The sequence below is a fragment of the Cheilinus undulatus genome, linkage group 4 (genome assembly GCF_018320785.1).
Source record: "Cheilinus undulatus linkage group 4, ASM1832078v1, whole genome shotgun sequence".
Classification (NCBI taxonomy): domain Eukaryota; kingdom Metazoa; phylum Chordata; class Actinopteri; order Labriformes; family Labridae; genus Cheilinus; species Cheilinus undulatus.
Window position 1 is genome coordinate 4,573,132 of NC_054868.1, and position 22,283 is coordinate 4,595,414.

General features: G+C 40.1%; 1 protein-coding gene across 1 annotated transcript in view; it reads left to right on the forward strand.

The window, feature by feature from the left end:
- LOC121508424 (teneurin-3) overlaps positions 1-22,283 on the forward strand; it is a 168,062-nt gene that overhangs the window by 30,832 nt on the left and 114,947 nt on the right. The window contains exon 2 of the mRNA XM_041785279.1: positions 4,640-4,720. The gene's annotated coding sequence lies outside the window, so the exon portion shown is untranslated. The remainder of the gene's footprint in view (positions 1-4,639; positions 4,721-22,283) is intronic.

Below are 22,283 nucleotides of genomic sequence, written 5' to 3' on the forward strand. Positions count from 1 at the left end.
CTGTATTTAACTCAGAAAGCTATAAACATAGTGACAAAAGCAGCCTCAGACCATCACACTACCACTGTGTTTGTCTGCTGGTAGGATGCTTTTTTATGAAATGGCATGTTAGTTTTCCACTAGATGTAAAGGAAAGCACACCTTCCAGAAAGTTCAGAATATTCAGAATATTTTTTCTCAGAAGTCTCAAGGATCATCAGGATTTTTTTCAGTCAAATGTGAGATTAGCCTTTGTGTTCTTTTTGCTCAGCAGTGGTTTTGGCTTTGGAGCTCTCCCATGATGCAATTTTCCTGGTCTCTTTCTTATGACTGAATCATGAACTCTGACCTTAACTGAGTCTAGTGAGACCTGCAGGTCCTTAGATGTTGTTCTGAGTTCTTTTGTGACCTCCTGGATGAGTCTTTGATGCACTTGGAGTCTTTTTGGTAGGCCTGCCACTCCTGGGAAGGTTCACCACTGTTCCAAGTTTTCTCTATTTGTGGATAATTGCTCTCACCATGGTTCACTGGATCATCAAAGCCTCAGAAATGTCTTTTTAACCCTTTCTATACTGATAGATGTCATTGACTTTGTTGACCTGAATGTCTTTGGATTGTGGCATGATGTTTTCTTTTAGAGATCTTTTAGCCTACTTCACTTTGTCAGAGAGGCTCTAAATAAGGGGCTTCTGGATTTAACAGGCTTGGCAGAAATTGGGCCTGGGTGTGGCTAGTGAATCTGAGCTCAGCTTTCCAAAATATGTGATTAATCACAGCTGATTTACGATTTAACAACAGGGGAAATGATTCGCCAACATAGGGCCAGGTGTTTGGATGGTCTTTTCCCCTAATAAATGAAATCATCATTTACAAACTACATTTTGTAATTACTCTGTGTTATGCTTGTCTGTTTTTTATTCTTAAAATAATTTAGGCATTAGTCAGTACCCCCACCACTAAAATCCAAGGTAATGTGAAAATCCACCATGGTTAAAAAACAGACTCAGTTGTTTTAGCATGAGCCCGTTTATTCCTTTAGACCATCTAAGAATTCAGCAAACATCTCCATTAAGTCTTTTTTTGAGCAAACACTGTCAGCAAGAGAGAAACAGCAAGGAGCTCAGGAGAAGCATGTTTTTGTTTGAGCCCATGACAGGCTGAATGTTTCTATTCGTGTTTCACAGAAAATGGGCAGTGAGACACAAAACACTGTTCAGCCAGTGGACTACACTACATCTGATTAACCTTCAGCTTCAGTCCACTGACTCTGGGAATCACTGGGCTGAAATATAATCTCTGTGTTTTGGTTGTTGTTGTTTCGGCCATGAGAGAATGTGAGACTTGTGTTTATGCCTCATTTTGTCAGAAACATTGTTCTATGGTAACAGCCACTTTTAGACCGGTCTCAATCACAGCACAAATGCCTCATCACACTGATTATGTTCCATTATCTAATCCTCAATCAAGAAAATTTCAAACAACATGAAGAATAGGACATATTAGAAGTACTAAATTTCAGTATCTCCCCTAAAAGTGCTGTATTTTGTCTGTCAGCTCTCTGCAAAGTTCTGCAAGTGATCAAATACAAACAGTCCTCTGCTTTGTGTTTCTGTCTAACATGGTTTCATATTGCTTTGAAAGCAGCTGTTATACGTTGACATTTGAAATATTTTGCAGAATGTTGTTGCTTTTGTCCAGCTTTGTTCAATCAAATTATAAGATGTTTGGATGCAAACATGGCTTTGTTGTTCCCTCAGTCATCCTTCCTCATGAATTAACCGTCTGGAGCCTTTTTTTTTTTTATTACATTTGTTCAGCAGTTTCAGGACACAATAAGTAGAACAATGCTTTGTTTAGCAGAGGGAGGGAGGGGAACATAGTTTCAGAGTGCGTTCAAATTATTTGGCCCCATTGCAAGACAAACAAAACAGCACTGCTGTGGGTGGTTGTACTCATGCATATTTTATTAAATGAACGCATGCACTCTATTTTGACTCAACTCTTTTACAATTATTACATCTAAATTTAAGAATAAACTAACCTAAAAGGATGATCTACCATGGAATAAAATGCCTTTAAAGGGGACATATTATGCAAAAATCCTGCCTCTGGCCTGTCCACAATCCCCCCAAATACCAGAAAAATACATTCCCTTCCACCCTCTCTTTCTCCACTTTTCAGAAAATGTGTGCTGAAAGAAGCCGTTGTCAGATTTTACCCTCATGACCTCATGTGGGGAGTTAGCTCCGCCCCCAGGTTCAGTTGACCCTTCCCGCATGTAAGAAAGTTCTGCCCTCCTCTCCTGATCTTCCTCCCAACTGCCAGCTGGGATGCTGGATAGCTCAGTGGGTTACCCTCCTGTCTTAGATCTGGGAGATTGATGGTTTGGATAAAGGTGTCTGTAACAGAGGGGTTTTTAGACGTGCAAAAATTCTATATTAGGGTGTTTTTTCAGAAACAAACTTCACAGGCATGTTTTGGGGACCTCTGAGACCAATATGAACTTGTCTTAAAGGGTAAAATATGTCCCCTTTAAATAGGTGTGACTAAAGTTGTACTCCAGCAGAATTTACTCTGCGTTTTTACTCCAACTCTGGCAGTGGCGTGTAATAAATACACTAAAGGACGAGTTTATTTGACTATTTTTAGTAAAATATTTTAACTCTGGAAAAATGACTCCCCAGATTATCCTGTGTAGAGACGGTGCAGTTTAGCACTATTTTGATTTAATAGGGATAAAGTTGAGCACAGGCTGTGTCAGGTTATATACAAATAACCAGTAGAGCTGTAGTCAACCAAAGAAAAACTTTGTCGACTAAAATCGCACCAGTCAATTAATCGATTGGTCGTGGGATGGACCAAACAAAAAATTTAAAAATCCCTTCATGTTATTTCTACATCAAACTTATCCCTGACAGTGTAGTCAGTGCATCTAGGTGGTAATTCAAATTCAAAATGAACCCAAAATTAAGTAAATTAAGTAAATTATATTTGAATAGTTTGAAAAATTAAAAACACATGACATCTTTCTTCTCACCCCTGCAAAAAAAAAAAAAAAAAAAAGATTCTTCCAATTAAAGTAGTGTGTGTGATTGTAAGACCAATTAGATTTTGGTTGAACATGAGGTCACCGACCAATTAATTGACTAATCGACTTGAGGCTGTCAGCCCTAATAACCAGAACACTGACTGATGATATTCAACACAGGAATGTGGAGCTTAACCTGCAAAGATCGAAGGCTGTCATTGCTGGTGCAATGTTTGCGATAACAGTAGTTTTACAACTACAAGATAACATGATTAAATGCATAGGACTTGTATGCTAAAGTTGCTACAAAACTCACATAATAGCAAGCAGGAACTTACAATAGCTCAGGGACAAACACTGACTTCTCCAGGGAGTATACTTCAAAGTACGTGCTAGCTGGCTAACCTGCTAGTAGGAGAACGATGGGCTGCTAAAGAATGTCTATGTAGCATTTGCATATCTGTAGCATGATACTGTCACCCCCTAGCTCCAGGATAAAACTCCAGCCACACAAAACCTGGGCTCCAAAATGACAAATTTATGTCATCAAAGTTATTTTATGTCTTGTGTGCTTTTAAAATGGCTGAGTAGCTGAAAAAATGTACAACAGGGCTACAAACTTATGATACATGTCACTAGGGTGGCTCTAGAGTAAGGATGTTCCTAGGCGTCTATTTCCCTATTTGGCTAAACGCTCATTTAAATTTCATTTAACTGACTAGTCTAAAGCGGAGAAAATCCCTAGAAACAGTCATAGCTCTAGGGTCATTGTGTACGCGGGTGTGACGTTGGCCTGATTTACTCTCTAAGGCATGGCTTTTATTAAAATCTGTGTGGCCTCTTATCACTTCTGTGAGTAGTTACATGTGAGTTCAGCCCTCTACAGCCTGTATACCACTTTATTTCCATTTACGATTTTGAAAATCTGTCATACCGCACTGTTCCTGCTACAAACTAACCACTAAGCCAGCTGAGCTTTTCATATTTATATTTGGTGAAGTGCCAGACAGGAAGGCAACAGCCATTAACTGAAGCTACAGCGGCCTCTAGTGGCAGAAGGTTCATTACAGTTTACAAGAGCACTGTAGGCCGGGATTTCAAGCCTGTGTTTGTAAAAATGTTAGGTGATTAGTTTAAACGACTCTTAAATCCCACAACGGCTAATCTGATAAATAAATTTAACCGTTTTACCAGTGAACCTTGCACATCCTTACTCTAGACTGTGAAATGAAACCGTTAGTCAAAGAGACAAAAGAATCACTTCCTCTGTGAACCTATCATTAACCAGAGTGAAGATAATGCCCTGTAAAATACAAAAATAAAGTGTGATTTGATTACTGGAGCAAATGTAAAAGCGTAAAAGCCCTGCTCATTGATTAATAGGATTTATGTATTTATTGAACAATATGAGCAGTGGATATTCAGCAGTTTAAACTACATCTTAATGTACTTTTTAATCTTTAGTTTTCTATTAGCTGTCGTTTCTAAAATGTGATTATCCCTTTTGGACGTCCTGTTTCTGATATTATCATTTCAGTTTCAAGTATTTCTTTAAGGTGTTACTCTTAAATGGTATAAAATTCTCAGAAACTTCAACTTCAACTCAGATGCCATGTTCTTCTTTCCTTTCAGTGCTGTGTTCGCCTTCACTGTCCTGAACAACATTGATGCTTTGACGTAAGACTCCCCTCTGCATCACACCTGCCAACACAGGTAACGATGCATGACTGCACACACTCAAACACACACTCACACACATACGTGTGCTATTTCTGCTGCGAGGGCTGGGTATGAGCCTCAACTGCCAAATAGGCCAGCCCGCTCGTGTGCATGCGTGTCTGCGTGAGTGTATGTATGTGGGTTTTGCTCACGGCCCACTCGGTCCAGAGGACAACTGGCTGAGTTTAGTTCTTTGGACCGTGTTGACTCTCGTTTGTTGCAAAGGGAGTTGGTGGAACTCCCAGGAAGTAGCGCATGAAGCCATAAACATCCGACACACAGAGCCGGAGCACATTATTCAATTTTCATTTCATTCATGCTCTACTCTGTCAGTCAGCTCAAAGCTGCAGCTTATCACCGGCGTCCTGCTCACACAGAGCTGGGAGACGGAAGAGGAGGAAAATGTCTGAAAATTTTGATAAATTTTATTCATTTGTTCAGTTTTGTTAGTTTTTTTAGTTTTTTCGTGCACATTTTTGCAGCAGATTAGCACTGTGTACTTCAACACATTAGTGTGGAGTGATTAACTGGGTTTCAGTCTCTGTTGCAATAAATTAAATAATGAATTATTAATTATAATCAAGATCAAACATTTACTGTGCTGCATGCAATTGTATGCTTATTTAGTCGACCAAAACTATAACTAAAAATGTTAGCTGGAAACCTAAGATGAGACGAAGACCAGCTTAGCTCATGATAGATCTTTAGTGAAAAAATATAAATTAAAAAAACAAACAAACAAGCAAAAAGCTTTGATTAAACTGTAATGATTTTTTACTGACCTAAACTGGACCAAAATGTGTTTTTTTTTTTTTTTTTGGTTTGTTTTGTGTAGTTTTGGGGGACTAGAACTAGAATCAAATATAAAGAGTAGAAATGACTAAAACTAATGGACATTTTGTCTCTAAGACTAAAGGCCCTTGCACAACAGACACATTTTTTATTTGACAAATTATTCTACAAAATTATTTTTTCAAGCATGTAGTGCAGGGATGGACAACATTTAGTACCAAGAGGGCCACATTGGTTATATTTTCAATGGTGAAATTGATTCAGATTGGTGGATATTTTCAATTTAACCATTATAATGACTAATATTGAGAAGAATATGCTGCTTTCATGGTTATTTATTGTGCCAGCATAATTTTAAACTCAAGTGCAGATAGAAATAGTCAATTTATGAGATGAACACAGAACTAAATAATTCCAAGCTGCTTTTTCAAGGCAGTGTTATAGTTAGTGGTGCAGCGTTACTTGTATTTTTTGTTTGTTTGGTTGTTTTTTTGTTGATTTTTTTTTTTTTTGTAAAACATTTTTTACAGGGGCATTTAGTGATGCAGTTAAAAAAAATTAACAGAAACACTTGAAACCAATTAAATATCCAATAAGAAAAAAAAAAACTAAGAGAACTGAATTAAAAAAAGATCAAATACTTTTAAAAATTTGTCATTAAAATAAATAAAGAAAAGTATAAACTACAATTTACATAAAACAAAATTAAAAAAACCCAACAAAATAAGAATAAATAAATAAACTAGAATAAAATAGAATTGAAAATTGCATAGTAAATAAAATAAAAAGGAATAATGATAAAATAAAATATTTAGAAAGTCAAAAAGAAAACATGTCCTCTGTTAACAAAGCTACAGACACAAACTGCTCGGCACTAGCATCCTGTCCGGGCAAACTCTGCCATCTGGAGTCTAAGGATGCTTTCACATTAGGCCCAGTTGATTCGAACCGTGCCGCAGCGCGATTCCTCCCCCTCCCCCTTCCCCTCGCTGGCTTGCTTTCACACTAGCAACATCGAACTGTGCCAGGGTGCACTTGCGTACTCGGTCTGAAACAGCAGGTGGCAGTGTGCACGTAGCTGGTTTACAGCCCCGCCAAGGAGGAGAAAGAAGAAGAAGCTACCATGGCAACCACTGGGGTCATGACCTGAGCAAAGACTGTTTTTGTTTTGACCTGGCAAACAGTCCATCCAGCAGCCATGGGTGATTAAAATCGCTTTAAAGATGCCAGCAACTTTGCTCTTTGTATCTGCACATCTACTACTGCTCAGAGGATTAAATGGGCTCACGCTGCACAGAGACAGCGGTTTTTGAGGTGACAGGAGACTTTTATTGCCTTTGCACCTCCTCTCACTGACTCCAACTTGTGTTCATCTGTAAGGTGAGTCACAACAGACCGTTTATTGGCTGGATTCTGATGATTTACGCCCTTTACTGAGGAAAAATGTGAACAAACTGCCGTGCTGTGGAAAGAAGTTCAGTTTTTACGCTGACGTCATAAAGCTGTTTTGACACTCTGTCTCGTATCAGAGCACGGTTGCATTCACATCTCATCCGAACCGTGCCAGAGTCCACTTGAATTGCACCCGACACCACCTTCCCAAGTGGGCCCGGGCGCGGTTCGTTTGCATTCACACTAACAAAACGAACCAGACTTTGGGCTTGAGTGCACTCGGATCCTGGACTGGGCCCCTAGTGTGAAAGCACCCAAAGTCTGCTGAAAAACTTTGCCAAGTGCTTGGCTCAGTGACCGAGGGCATGTGTAGAGACAGTGTCATGAATATAAGAACCAAAGAAAACAAGTCTCAAATTGTTTTAATCAAAATAAAAAATAAACGAAAGATCTAACCATAAAACAGTAGTGAAAGATTATAAGATCAATGCTTTTGTTTTCATGAATTAATGGCAGAGTTTGCCCTTATGTCTAAAAGTTTTTATTTATTGGTATTTAAAATTTACATGATGGCCGCATTGACTCACCACTGACGTAGTGAGTCAATACAAGCTTCACACCAGCAACATAATTTTGCTCTGCGAAATTGTGGCTGATATTACTCGAACCATATTAGATTTTTTCAAGGTCTCGCTCCCAACCAGCACACATCTGACCAATCAAAACACTTTTGAGACAGCCAGAGGAGCAAAACCTTCTTTTCATAACACTGCACAATGTTTTCCCCCTTTCATATAAATATTTGTCTCTAACCAATGCCAGGTTATTTTTGTCTTCAATGTGATTTCATGTAGAAGCCAGGCGGATGTCCATGTGAACCAAATATGTAACGCGCACAGATGGAGAAACAGGACTTAAGTCCAAGAATATATTTCACAGTGAAGTCTCCTACTACCTCAGACATAAGGCTAATCACTGCTCCGGGTCAATCTGCTACGTGAAATATTTAGTTTATAGACTGAATGAAAACCTTGTCCCTCTTTCTAGCAAACTTGGTTGACAGAGGGAGCAGCGCAGTAAATGAAACATGAAAAATAAAATGGCACTGACTTCCTACCTGTGTGTTAAACTACAGTTTACTGGAGGATAGTGCAAAACACACTGCACACTTTCACCTGTGAATTATTTGCATTTTCATATTGTTTTCATCCTTTGACTAAAATTAGAAATAGCTGTCAAAAATTAACACACATTTTTTTTCATAGGTGTTTTTCATGTGTAGTATAGCTAGGGTGCTGTTTTGAGGGAGACTATCCCCCAATACCAATGTAAGGCCAGTATTATTCTGTGTCTCTAACCTAATCAGCTCTCACTGTCATTTAAGTGAGGAGCAGAAGTAGCATGGTGCAAACTCTGCCTGCCAGTGTCCTTTTTATTATTTTTGTCCCTGCAGCTCAAACATCCTGTGTCTGCCACTGCTCAGTGATGACAACTGATATCAAAACAGCTTTTGCAGGCTGAGAGAACTAAGTAATGCAGCAGGGTTTATCTTTATTTGGATTTTTTTTGCATAGAATATAGCTTTAGAAAAATAAAAAAGAATGAATAAGTAAAGGCAGGGCTTTTTCTCACTCATGTTCAGTGGAGAAATTTCAAGTGGCCGCTCCCCTTTTGTTTCCTCTTGTTCTCCTTTTCTCCTCACTGCTTCTTCATCCCCCCAGCCCCTCCTCTCTCTGTTGCTCTTTTTCCGACAGCTCCTTCAGTTATAAAAACCACCATGATATATGATGTTGTCTCACCAAAACTCTAAAAAGTCCCACAGCGATTTAAACGCACACACGGGGACGTCAGAATAATGTCCACATCGACAGTTTTTGTGTTTGTTTGATCTTCTTCTCTCTCCCACTTCAGTCCCAGGAGGACAGGTTGGCATTTTAAACTGGACGACAAACACAAACGTGCACAAGCATCCTAACACACAAGCAGTTATGTAATATTGTGTACAGAGATTAGTTTATGGTGGAAACACATCCGGCATACACAGGTCATTTTCACTTAAACAGTCACATGAATGTGGGATGCACCACTCATGTTTTTATCTGCCTATCACTGATCAGATTCAGTGTTCTGTTGGTTCTGTGGTTGCTCAGTCTAGTTAGCTTTGTAGTGCACTGGCGCTTCCTACAGGGGGCAGCGTTACCATAATAAAAACAGCAAAAAAATGTCATCTTTATTCAGTCAGCATGCTTTTACTTCCTTTTTTTTAACCAAAGCAGTACAAAACCTCCCATGGAGCAATGCAACATGTATCACAATGTGTGTTCAGATATTTTATTTAAACAACACAATTATTATTAGACTGACACAAATATTAAGCCTATTTAATAGGCCAGACAGTGCAAATAGTCCTATAAATAAAAGAGAATATTAGCTGTGTTGCATTACTGGTGCAGTTGTTTTATATGTTGAAGTATGAATATCGATCCAGTACCAGCAAACATCAGCCACTGATGAAGAAAGCTCATATAACTGCTTCACAGTGGTGTGTTTGTGGGGATGTGCAGTGTTTGGGTTCCGTCTAGCGGCAAAATATAGAAAAATCCTGGAGGACAATCTTGCTCAGTTTGCAAGAGAGCTACAGCTTGAGAGATGATTTATTTTCCAGCATGAAGCTTACCGCTAAAGCTACACTAAAATGGTTTAAAGACAACAACCTGACAGAGCTTTAGCAGTTTTGCACGAGAGAATGGATTAAAATTGCGGAGTGCAGATGTGTAGACCTTTCCACACAGACTCAGTGATGTGATTGCAGCCTCAAGGCCGGCTCAGGCTACATGATTTTTTTGGTCATCTACAACGGCACCATGTCAGACTATGCGACCAAAATCTTGTCCCGTCTTGGTCGACTTCCTGGCCGCATTACAAGAGTGATCCGGACCGCTCACCGAATGCTGACGTCACCTCTGCCTCCGCGAGTTCTCAGGTTGTCAAAGAGTGCCAAGCACTCTACAACAGAAGCGCTCTATTTGATTGTAGGAAAATAAGAAACAATTATGGATTGGATTATGGATAATAAGTATGGATGTATCAAGAGGAGGACAATATGAACTGGCTCTGCTTCAGATAGAACTTAAGGTGTGTATGTGATGATGTAAATAAAATAAAATAAGTTCTCTGAAGGGAGAAAAAGGGATTCTTGTAAATGATGATGCAAAGAAAGGAAACAAATGCTCTCCTGTTGGTAGATGTCAGGATTCATGTCATTGACGTCAGGTCTGGTCGGATCGTCAATGTAAGAAAAATTCTGACATGCTAGTCTTGTTGAATTGTGGTCACTGGTCACTGGGCGTCCTGGACACATCATTAATTATGTCACACTATCAGACCATTAATCATTCTTAATAGGGCCCAAGTTATGACAGTGAGCAGTCAGGCTGAAATCTTGCTGAATTCATGTAGTCTGAGCCGGCTTTAAGGTGCATCTACTAAATACTCAAAGACTTAAGGGGGTGAATATTTATTTAGTGACTTATTTTACCTTACATTTTGTTCTTTTATTGACATAAGTTTGTAGAAATCTGTTTTAACTTTGACATTAAAGAGGTTTTTTGTATATTTTTGGTCAAAATAGCCTAACTATGAAGACCATGACTGATTTATAAAATCACTGAAAGGGTAAAACTTCCAAGAGGATGAATACTTTTTATAGGCACTGTAGCTTCAACCTTCTTATCCTCAGCATGCCTCTGCAAGGCATCAACTTTTTACATTTGAAACAGGAATGGGAGTAAATTTATATTGAACATGGATGAAGATGTACGGTATGAACAGTAGTCATACTATAGACACTCAGGCAGGGGAGGACAAGAGATCAAGGCAGGCTGTCTTATTGATCAATCCTGGTAGTTTTGATCAGCTTGGATGAAATAAAACCTAAAGTTCATGTAAGTTTTTATTAGGTTTACAGAGTGAATGTGAACAGCTGCGTGGATATTCTCCTGCATGCTTTATTCGCCGTAACTTCTTTTAGTGGGTTATTTTTGTGTGTAAGAAATTAACTGAAATGTATGCATAATTTTGACATTCATGATTCAATCATGACAGGTTTAGATGTTAATGCTACACAAAAAAAGCTGATATTGGAGGCTCATTCTTGTACCTTGTGTTTTATTGGTGATGCGTTAACACGGTTGAAGCGGCGATGACTTTGGTTGCATTACTGTGAGACGAGCAGAAGCTGGCAGGCGTGATGAGAGGATAAGAAGCTTCAGAGGATGAACACACCCATCATCAAGCTGTGCTGCTGTGAAGGCCTGACGCTGAGGAGATGGAGTTATGAATTCTGATGTGTGTAGGCGAGGTTGGTGTGGGACAGGCTTCGTGAGCAGCGTTTTCTAATGTATCTCCTTGGTCTCATTTTTGTCTGATCGGGTTAGAAATCAAGCTAATTACTGTAGTTCTGCTTTTCTGTAAAAATTTGTTATATAGCTGTCACTGCTCTGCAGCCATGTTTTCTGACTCTGACTTCTGTAATGGATGTTCCACTGGGAGGAATAGTTGAAAGAGTGATGCATGTGGGTGTAAGTAGCAGCCATTTGTATATCAGTGGCCTGTCCTTTGTTTACCTGAGTACAGAGAGACAAATTACTGTCAGCCTACGATGATGTTGCAGTAAATGAGTGGAGGATCCTAAAAGCTGCTGAACCTTTGGTGATAACAGACAGAGTGTGTAGGAAGAGCTTTTAGTCTACAACAGGTATTTGTTGTATAAAGAGTGACACCTCCGTGTAGAAAACCTGCGTTACACAAGACAAAGACGTGCAAATTTTGTCCATATTGTTTTCTTGAAGGAATTAAGAATTAATACTTGATTTGGTATTTGCTTTCACAGAGAAATTTAGGGACTGAAAATTGAAACTTTCAAATATTTTTAAATGTAATTTGTATATTTGTGAGTTGAATATCAGTGTAATCCAACAACCACTGAATGACTCTGTACCCAGACAGTGGTGGCGATGGGAGGAGGGAAGGATGAGCTGTTTTTTTAGTTTTTTTGTTAAGTTTGTTCATATTTCCATCTGTAATTTAAGTTTGTTTCACATCAGACAGTCAGGCCCAGATATGAATACACTTCACCCCAGACCGAGGTTTATTGATCAGCGAGGGCCCAAGTGTATCAGATTTGTCTACTATGCCGTGCCAGATGGGGATCAAAATCCAGGATTTAAGAAAAACAAAACAAAATAAAAAAAACCTAGCTCTTTATTTTTCCCCAAAACCTGTGAGTTATTGATTCCCAGGTGTTATGGGATAATAAGGAATGAGGAAATAACATCTCCTCTAACAACAGGAATGCCTCGCTCTCGTCTCCACTGGTATCTTCGGGTTGAAAACATGAATGCAGAGGTACCTCCAAAATAGAATATTGTGTAAAAGTTCATTTTTTTCCTATGATGTTATTCAAACATTTAAATCGCATAATGTCCAGATTCATCTAATATAAAGTGAAATATTTAGACTTTTTTGTTTTAATCTTGGTAATTACAGCTTACAGCTCATGAAAACTATCTCAAAGGAAAAGTGTGGTAAGAAAAGGTACATAAGCAACAGGGATGAGCTCAGCCTCCAGAGGACTGTCAAACAAAGCTGATAGGGGAGCTTCACAAGGTGTGGACTGACTCTGGGGTCAGTAGTTCAAGAGCCACCACACACAGACTCGTCCAGGAAATGGACTAAAAATGTATTCTTTGTGTCAAGCCACTCCTGAACCATGGACGTCACAAGTGTCTAGCCTGGGATCTGAAGAAACACAACTGGACTGTTGCTCGGTGATCAGAAGTCTTATTTTCAGATGAAAGTTTTGTTTCTTTTGGAAATCAAGGTCCCAGAGTCTGGAGGAAGATCCAAGAGGCACATCATCCATTGAAGTCTGGTGTTTTCAGTCAGGTGGTTTTAGGTGCCATGTCTTTGCTGCTGGTGGCCCACTGTGCTTAATTGAGCCAAGAGTCCAAGCTGTCAGCCGTCTACCAGGAGATTTTAGAGCCCTTCATGCTCCCATCTGCTGAGAAGCTCCATGGAGATACTGATTTCCTTTTCACCGTGAAGTCAAAACTACCAGAAACTGGTTTAATGACCATGGTATTACTGCATTTGAGAAGAGAATGGGAATGTCTGAGGTATTGTCAAGACGAAGATAAAAGACACCAGACTGAACAATACAGAGCAGCTGAAGGTTGGAGTGTGCTTCTTACACCTGAGCAGTGCCACAGACTGATGGACCCCATGCCACGTCGTATTGATGCAGTAATTCATGCAAAAGGAGCCCCGATCAAGCACTGAGTGCATTAATGAACATAAGTTTCATGAGCCGTAAGCCGTCAAAATTAAAAAGAAAATGTTTTACTTTGTATGAGCTGAATCTAGAATATACAGATGTTTCAGTTTGTGAACGGGAACAAATGGACTTTTACATGATCTATTTTTTTTAAAAAGTGCCTGTTTTTTTTTTTTTTTCAAAACTTTGGTACTTTTGGTGCTAAAATGTAAAATAAACATACACTATATTGTCAGAAGTATTCGCTCACCTGCCTTGACTCGCATATGAACTTAAGTGACATCCCATTCTTAATCCATAGGGTTTAATATGACGTCAGTCCACCCTTTGCAGCTATAACAGCTTCAATTCTTTTGGGAAGGCTTTCCACAAGGTTTAGGAGTGTGTTTATGGGAATTTTTGACCATTCTTCCAGAAACACATTTGTGATGTCACACACTGATGTTAGACGAGAAAGCCTGGCTCTCAGTCTCTGCTCTCATTCATCCCAAAGGTGTTCTATGGGGTTGAGGTCAGGACTCTCTGCAGGCCAGTCAAGTTCATCCACATCAAACTCTCTCATCCATGTCTTTATGGACCTTGCTTTGTGCACTGGTGCACAGTCATGTTGGAACAGGAAGGAGCCATCCCCAAACTGTTCCCACAAAGTTGTGAGCATGGAATTGTCCAAAATCTCTTGGTATGCTGAAGCATTCAGAGTTCCTTTCACTGGAACTAAGGCGCCAAGCCCAGCTCCTGAAAAACAAGCCCACACCATAATCCCCCATCCACCAAACTTTACACTTGGCACAATGCAGTCAGACAAGCACTGTTGTCCTGGCAACTGCCAAACCCAGACTGGTCTATCTGATGGAGAAGTGTGATTCGTCACTCCAGAGAACGCGTCTCCACTGCTCTACAGTCCAGTGGTGGCGTGCTTTACACCACTGCATCTGACACTTTGCATTGCACTTGGTGATGTATGGCTTGGATGCAGCTGCTCGGCCATGGAAACCCATTCCATGAAGCTCTCTACCACTGTTCTTGAGCTAATCTGAAGGCCACATGAAGTTTGGAGGTCTGTAGCAATTGACTCTGCAGAAAGTTGGCGACCTCTGTGCACTATGCACCTCAGCATCCACTGATTCCGCTCCGTCATTTTACATGTCCTACCACTTGGTGGCTGAGTAGCTGTCGTTCCCAATCACTTCCACTTTGCTATAATACCACTGACAGTTGACTGTGGAATATTTAGGAGCCAGGAAATTTCACCACTGGACTTGTTGCACAGGTGGCATCCTATCACAGTACCACGCTGGAATTCACTGAGCTCCTGAGAGCGAGCCATTCTTTCACAAATGTTTGTAGAAACAGTCTGCATGCCTAGGTGCTTGATTTTACACACCTGTGGACATGGAAGTGATTGGAACACCTGATTACAATTATTCAATTATTATTTGGATGGGTGAGTGAATACTTTTGGCAATATTGTGTATATTGTATGGTTTTAAGCACATGTATCGAGAAAAGTGCAGCAGTATCAAAAAATTTGACAGCCCTAGTGACCAGTTGTTGTTTTAATCTGTAATCCTGAGTCTTTTAGGTCTCCTGTGACTCTGCAGCACCAGGCTTCAGAACCAGATCCAGTCGGTACGGAGCAAAACCATTGCAGAGACAGAATGTAGCACACATGGGTCCTCCTTAATCTTGCATGTTGAAAAATTATCTTCACAAAGCAGCTGCAGAAAAGGAAGAAACTTAAAACAATGGCACAAGAGGCTTCAGTTTTAACATGAGATGTCAGAGATAATTTCTACTTCATGACCAAATTCTTATTCTGGCATCCCTCTGAGACCAGTTTTTATCTGTAACCATTCAAGTGGTGATGAAGTGATTCTTGATGTGAGATACTGGAAGATTTGATATCTTTTAAGCTGCCCTTCTAATATATGATCACGGCTGACAAGTTTTAAAAGCAAGAAAGATGAGTCCAATAAAAATACACTGTGAGAGTTTCTTCAGATTCTTTACAACTCAGCAGCCTGAATCATAAAACATGGAGCCAAGTTGTCAACTGTTTCCTTTACCCTAATCCCTCTCCTTAGTGTGTATCTCAGATTTAGATCGAATTTCCAAAGATTGGCCATAACCCAATAAATTACTTTCCTTTTTCCTCCCCTTCTGTCTTATGGCCCTGAAGTTGGCCCAAAGGGGGCATAAAGACAATCAGGCAGCTTTAAGTGGAGGGAGGGGTTCCTGTGGGACCATAAAGACCAATAAAATGTTCAGGAAATATTGCAGGAAACATGAAGAAATCCCTCTGTCCACTGTTAATCACAGGCCTCTTATTGTCTCACTAGTTTGTGTACCTTCCGTCCACTAACACTCCCATCTACAAGTGACTGCAGCTGAAAATGGTCTCAACATGTGTTTAAAGGAAGCAAAAGGCTGTGACTCTTTGGGGGTGTAAAGTGAAGCTAACCAAGCAGCAACGTCCGGTGATGAAAAATGGATATGGAAGTGCAACATGGCGAAATGAACCAGCTGACATTTTGTACAGTCAGTGCAGCCAGCGTATAAGACCAAAAATAAACAGAGCTCTGACTTGAGGCTGTAATTGGAGTCAATCCCTATAGAGCTTTACAGCAGAGATGAACATGTTTATAGCCTGGTACATGTTATCATCCTGGTACAAGCAATAGCTGTGGTCTCATGTGGTTGCTCATTTCAACATTTATGACGGTTTTGAGAAAATTTTGTTTACTTGTCACCTGTTTAATTATATCAAGACTTAAAAGAAGTAATAGCTGTGTTTCCATTACCCTTACAAATGCACGAAATATAAACAGCGTGGTAATGGAAACACCTGAAATTCAAAAACTTCTTAAATATCGCTAAAAAGTTTTTATGCTCCCATAAGGAGGATTTTCAGATGTTTCGATATAGAAATATATCGCAAAAGTGCAATGCATTTACATGCCACAGGACGTAATGTCACTCCGAGACGACATGCCATGTGGACAGAAGAGGAGACAAGACTTTTCTTGTCATCATACTTATACCTAACCTGACGCGCCAAATGGATTTGTTTCAAACAACCGTCTAGTAAACCTCTCATAGACAGCGTTTAGGAAAGTGCAGAGGCTTCTTGAAAAAAACTCAAAGGTGATTGGATGAACGTTCTGTCTGTCACATCTTTAAGGGCCAGTCAGAGCAACAAAACACGTGATGTAGCCGCTACCAAGGTGTAAACACCGTAGAGAACTGCATAACACAAACCATGTTGACTGTAGACATGTCAGTACACGACTTTTGTCATTTTTGAAAAGAAGACAACTGGTCCTGTCACTTTCTAACCGGGCCCAAACTGTTCAGATGGGAGTTTTTGCAAAATGGATTCACCAGTGAGAAACACAGAAACTAATCCATCTGCTCTGCAAGGTTAACCTATACCCTTATATGTGGCTTTTGCCATACATAAGGACTTTGCCTCTAAACTATCATGCATTGTCTTTGTCTGCTGTTCCAAATTATCAATGCAACTGCTGAAAATGTAATCAGAACTGTGCCAACAGGTTTTGAGCATCCAGCTTCCTTGCAGCAGAGTCACACAAGATGAGATTTAATGAGACTGTAGAGGCTCATGCCTAAAACTCCCTTTGATGGAAACACATTCAAAGCACAATTGTACTCAATTGAATTGTAATAAGTAACACTTTTATTTTACAAAAACTGTAATGGGAACACTGCTTTTTGCTGAAACGATTTCACAGTGGAGATTTAACCCTCTTTCCATGGGGTCCATGGTATCCAGCTATTGTAGTAGCGAGTTGATTAACTCAGATCAGGTATGGGAGCAGTTGCTGGTTCTGCATGTTGCCGCGTCTACCTTGGTCCTGTATTGTTCTGGGCTCCTGTTGGCCATCATCTAGGCCAGTGCCAGGCCACATTTCTTCAGGTATCCTCCTAGCTGACACCAATGTTATGCACACAGTCACACCCCGCTTCCGGACCAGCCCACCAGGTCCTGGGCATCCAGTATGGGCATCCAGTATTCAGTGAGATGGGTCAGGCAAAGGGAAGTGCACGAGGTGCCTATGAAAGTGCAGCATAGAATGATGACGTAGAATTGTAGGAATAAGCTATTTCACTGTCAGCTCTGGCATAAATAGAATCAGTTTTTGATGTAGACAAACCAAGATGGGGACTCCAAAATGTGAAAATCTGGTCTCCAATACAGTCGTAAAACCAGTGGCTGACGTCGTTTTCTCCACTACTTGAACACTGTGAATGAGCAAAAAAATCAGTACTCATTCATGCTCTCTTTTTACCATCCGGCTCAAATCTTTGAACCAGTTGCTCCCTGTCTGTGTGACAGTGAGACACAGAGAGAAAAATAGTTTTTAGAGGTTCCTGCGCATATGCAGCAGCCTCAGTTTAACACACTTTGATCCAAGCAGTCTGTGTCGCTCCATCTGTGTGTGAGAGAGAGAGTGAGTCACTGGTTGAAAACTCCGGACCAGGTGGTGAAATCTGGGCATAAACGTGAATCAGGTCAACACAAGCATATGGCGGCCAGATGAAAAATAAAGATTACATCCTGATAGGAGTTACACTATAATGTCTGGTGTCTTTTCTGCTAATCATGTATTCTCTGTAGCTTGGACTAAAGTAGCTGTTGAAACTCAAGGGAGTGGATGCTGTAGTATGAAAACCAGCACAGAAGGTCTGATGCTGGAGTAAACAATACGAGATGCTGAATGACGTGGGACACTTTCTCTGAGTCTGAGTGTGCCAGAATGGTCAGCTACATGTACTTCGATAATCCGTGATGCCTCCCGAATGACACTGACATTCAATGACCTCTAACATTATTCCAATCCAAATTCCAATAAAGTTGGGACATGTTGTTTAATGTAGAAAATGAATGCAATGATTTGCAAATCTCATAAACCCATATTTTATCCACAATAGTACAAAAACATGTCAAATGTCAAAACTGAGACATTTTACCATTCAATGACATTTTTTTTTTTTACCTAATTTTAAATTTGATGGCGGCAACACACCTCAAAAAATTAGAGACTGGACTAACTTAATGAACATCTTGAATAAGGGTGCACGGTATATGTGGTAGACGGTATACATGATATAAATGTGGCCTACGGTAGAGATTTGGAGTCTACCGACCAATCGCGATAACGCTTGTTAGTGACATCATTGTATCTGCCTCAGTGTGCATTAGCAGGCAAAAATACATTTTTTTTCCTCTCAAAGTCGGACGGCTGTACTGCAACTAAGTCAGTGTGCTGTCTCTGTCAGCATGCCTGAGGCTGTAACACAAGCTAAGTGCTGCTTTGGCTGGTCGCAGCTCTTCCTCTTACAACGCCTTAAACAACCGTTTAAAAGTCTATTTTAACTTATGACTTTCTTTTCTAAGTCCACAGTGAGTCAAAGATCCAGGCTGCGATGTTAAATGAGGTCAGAAAAGCTGCTGTAAACTAGCCGTATTCTCCGACCGATACGGCCGCCAAAGCTAAGCTAACTCAATGCTAAACACAATACTTTAGTCAAGAATAAAAGTCCACGGCTGTTATTTTTCTGAAATGCTTTTATTGTGAACGCCTTCACGCAGTAACAATGTTGAATCTGAGGTGACATCATTGAACTGCTCCTCTTTTGCATTCTGAGGTCATCAGGCAGTGTTGATGGCCTTGACTTTCCGCGCCCCCCCATCATGTCTCCATGGCCCACTTTGGGAACCACTGCTATACTGCGAGACATGGCATCCATGGTTTCCAAAAATGGTGAAAGACTGATTCATCTGACCACAGAACAGTTTTCCATTTTAAATGAGCATTGGCTCAGAGATTGGCAGGGTTTATTGATCCTGATGATAAGATGTCACTTCTGTTGCAATGACAACACTCAAAAATGTGAAATAAACTTAAATGAGGGGACACAGTTCAGAAAATTAAAACAAAGCTTCTGTTCTCCAATAAGGCTGCACCTCAGTTTATTTAAAGATATAATTTTGTTTCGTCTCTTTTTTTATGGATTTGTTTTACGATCATTTTTATTTCAAACAAGGTCTTTTTTTAAAACGAATTATCATCCTAACTTTTCAATAAAAAAAGAGCTAAAAAAACCTTTTGTCTATAGAGGTGCCAAATACAGAATGCTTTTCTGTCTATTCAGGTAAAATTTGTCGTAAAATGACTGCCAGTTTTTCTTTTGTTGGCTTTATTGGCCTTGATTATGTTTGATGCTGTGTTCTAGGCTTCTATACAGCTGCTCATTCCTTTAAACACAGCTTACATGTTCATTAAAGGGAGCAGAAGCCTACAAAGACCCTCTAAGACTACAGCAATCAAAGCCCTCTGCTGATGAGAATCAGCCCCTTATTAGCAGGTCTCATTAGCATATTGTTGATGTAATTGTAAACTTAATAGCTAATTAGGAGTCTAATTGCACAGATTGTTGGTGTAATTGATGCTTGGTGTTTTTTTATATAGTAGTAAACTAAATGGAAGGTTTTCTTTAGGCAGAAACTAGGTACGCTGATTGACTGTTTCTTTGCATTATTTCTATCGTCCTGTTCTTTCGTTTGTGACTGCAGGTACAGTCCATATGTAGTCTAAACTCATAAAGAATCAGATCAGTTTAATTATATAAGATGTTTTTAGAAATGTCCTTCTCTAGCAGGAGTGAGGTTGAACATTTCCAACTCATATTTTTCTGCTCTTTCTTTCCCAGATGAAGCAGTGCACATAATTACCATCTCTATGAATGGAAAAACTGACAGTCATAACAGGGTACAACGGAACGTCTGCTGCTTTTTTGTTTCGTCCATTCTAATGCACACACTGAAAATCATAAGCTCTCCTTTGTTGTATATCTTCTCTTAGCCACAATTGCTATGAGAAAACGGCACAATGCATAGTACAGTTTGTCCTTCAACCTTTCAGTTCAGATCCATTTAAGAGTGGTGTATTTTTCTGGAAACTAAAAAGGAACATACAAGTCCCTACTTACGCAATGTGTTTTGCCTGACATTCCCAGATCATCTTGTATTGTTAGTACTCAAATATTTATTCTTACTCTCCAGGATAGGAAAGTATTCTTTCTGATTGTTGATGGGTTGAATTGTCGGTGTGGATCCAGATAGAGCCAAATTCACAGAGGGCATTTTTTGCTGTGCAAAGACATAGTGATCGTGTTAACTGGTCAGAATGAGTTCATAGGGCTCATCATTACAATGACTGTCAGGAACAGAGTCCAGGTGAGTGACCCTTTGGTTTTTTTTTTCGGCTTTATTATATTGTCAACATATACCCACCAGGTCAGATCAGGCACTTCACTGCGGCAACCGTCCCCCTGTAAAGTTCTGCCATCCTGATGGCCTTCGTCCAGGCCTGTGCCCCATCTCTCTGGGAATCTTCTCAGCTGGCCCCTTCATGATGCATGCTGCCACCCCCAAGGCCTGTTCCAACCCACTAGGTCCCAACCAGTGCTTTGAGCTGGATCAGGCTCAGGAAAACACACTAGGTGCCTGCAGAAGCACAGCTGCCACTCATGTGGGTTTTGTATCATTGTCATGCTGCATAATCAAAGTGTGCTTGAGCTTGAGTTCACAAACTGGTGGCTGAACATTCTCCTGCAGGATTTTCTGTTAGAGAGCAGAGTTCATGGTTCCATCAGTACGGCAAGAGGTCCAGGTCCTGAAGCAATAAAGCAGCCTCAGACCATCACACTACCACCACCATGTTTTACTGGTGGTATGATGTTCTTTTGATGAAATTCTGTGTTAGTGTTAGGCCAGATATTAGTTCAACTTTTGTCTGGTCCGTCCAAAGAATCTTTTCCCAATAGTCTTGGGGATCATTAGGATGTTTTGGTCAAATGTGAGATCAGCCTTTGTATTCTTTTGGGTCAGCAGTTTCAGTCTTGGAACTCTCCCATGATGCAATTTTTGCTATTCTTTGTTGTTGTTAAATCATGAACACTGACCTTAACTGAGTCCACCTGTTCTGGGTTCTTTTGGGACCTCCTGGATTAGGGATGCATGATATTATGGGTCTGGTATTGGCATCGACAGGTATCAAAATTTCTGCTGATATTTACATCCCGTTTTTGCCTGTGTATTTCAGTATATATCAGCTGTAACTGTTGTGCATGTATATTAATAAATAAGCGGAGTTTTAGGCTGAACCAACAGAACTATGTCAGTTGAGGTCTTTTTCTTTATTTATCCTCATTCTTTAAACTTCAAAGTAGAGCCTGACCGATATGGGATTTTTGGGACTGATGCCGATACCAATAATGGGGGCTAAAAAACGCTGGTATCTGATATATTGGATATTGGTCGATATATCGGATATCAGACACTTGGGCTGAGTTCAGCAGGGACACACAGAGCGACAGGAGCAGAGACAATCCCTGCACAGCAAAAAGTTAATATATCGGCTACATATTGGCCGATGTTGATTAATCTGAGAAACGCTATAATCGGCCCAATTAATCGGCCCGCTGATCAATCGGTCGGGCTCCACTTCAAAGTGTTTTGAGGATTAAAGTGTGTTTTGTTGCTCATCCTCAAACCTTAAAGTGTGGCAAAAAGGACTGATATTTCTTGTCCGAAAAGCATATTTAAATATTTGTATCAATTTCAGAATCAGCTAAAATGATTCTGTCAATATCAGCATATTGGATATCGGCTAAAAATCTAATGTTGTGCATCTCTATCTTGGATAAGTAGTCCATGCACTCTTGGAGTAATTTTTGGTGGGCCGGCCACTCCTACGAAGGTTCACCACTGTTCTGAGTTCTCTTCATTTGTGGATAATGGCTCTCACCATGGCTCACTTGAGTCCTAAATCTTAAAAAATGGCTTTGTTACCTTTTCCAGACCGGTAGATGTGATTTACTTTGTTTCTCATCTGTTCTTGAATTTCTTTAGATGGTGCCATGGCGTGTTGGAGATCTTTTAGTCTACTGCACTTTGTCAGACAGGTTCTATTTGAAAGATTTCTGGATTCTACAGGTCTGGCAGTAATCCTG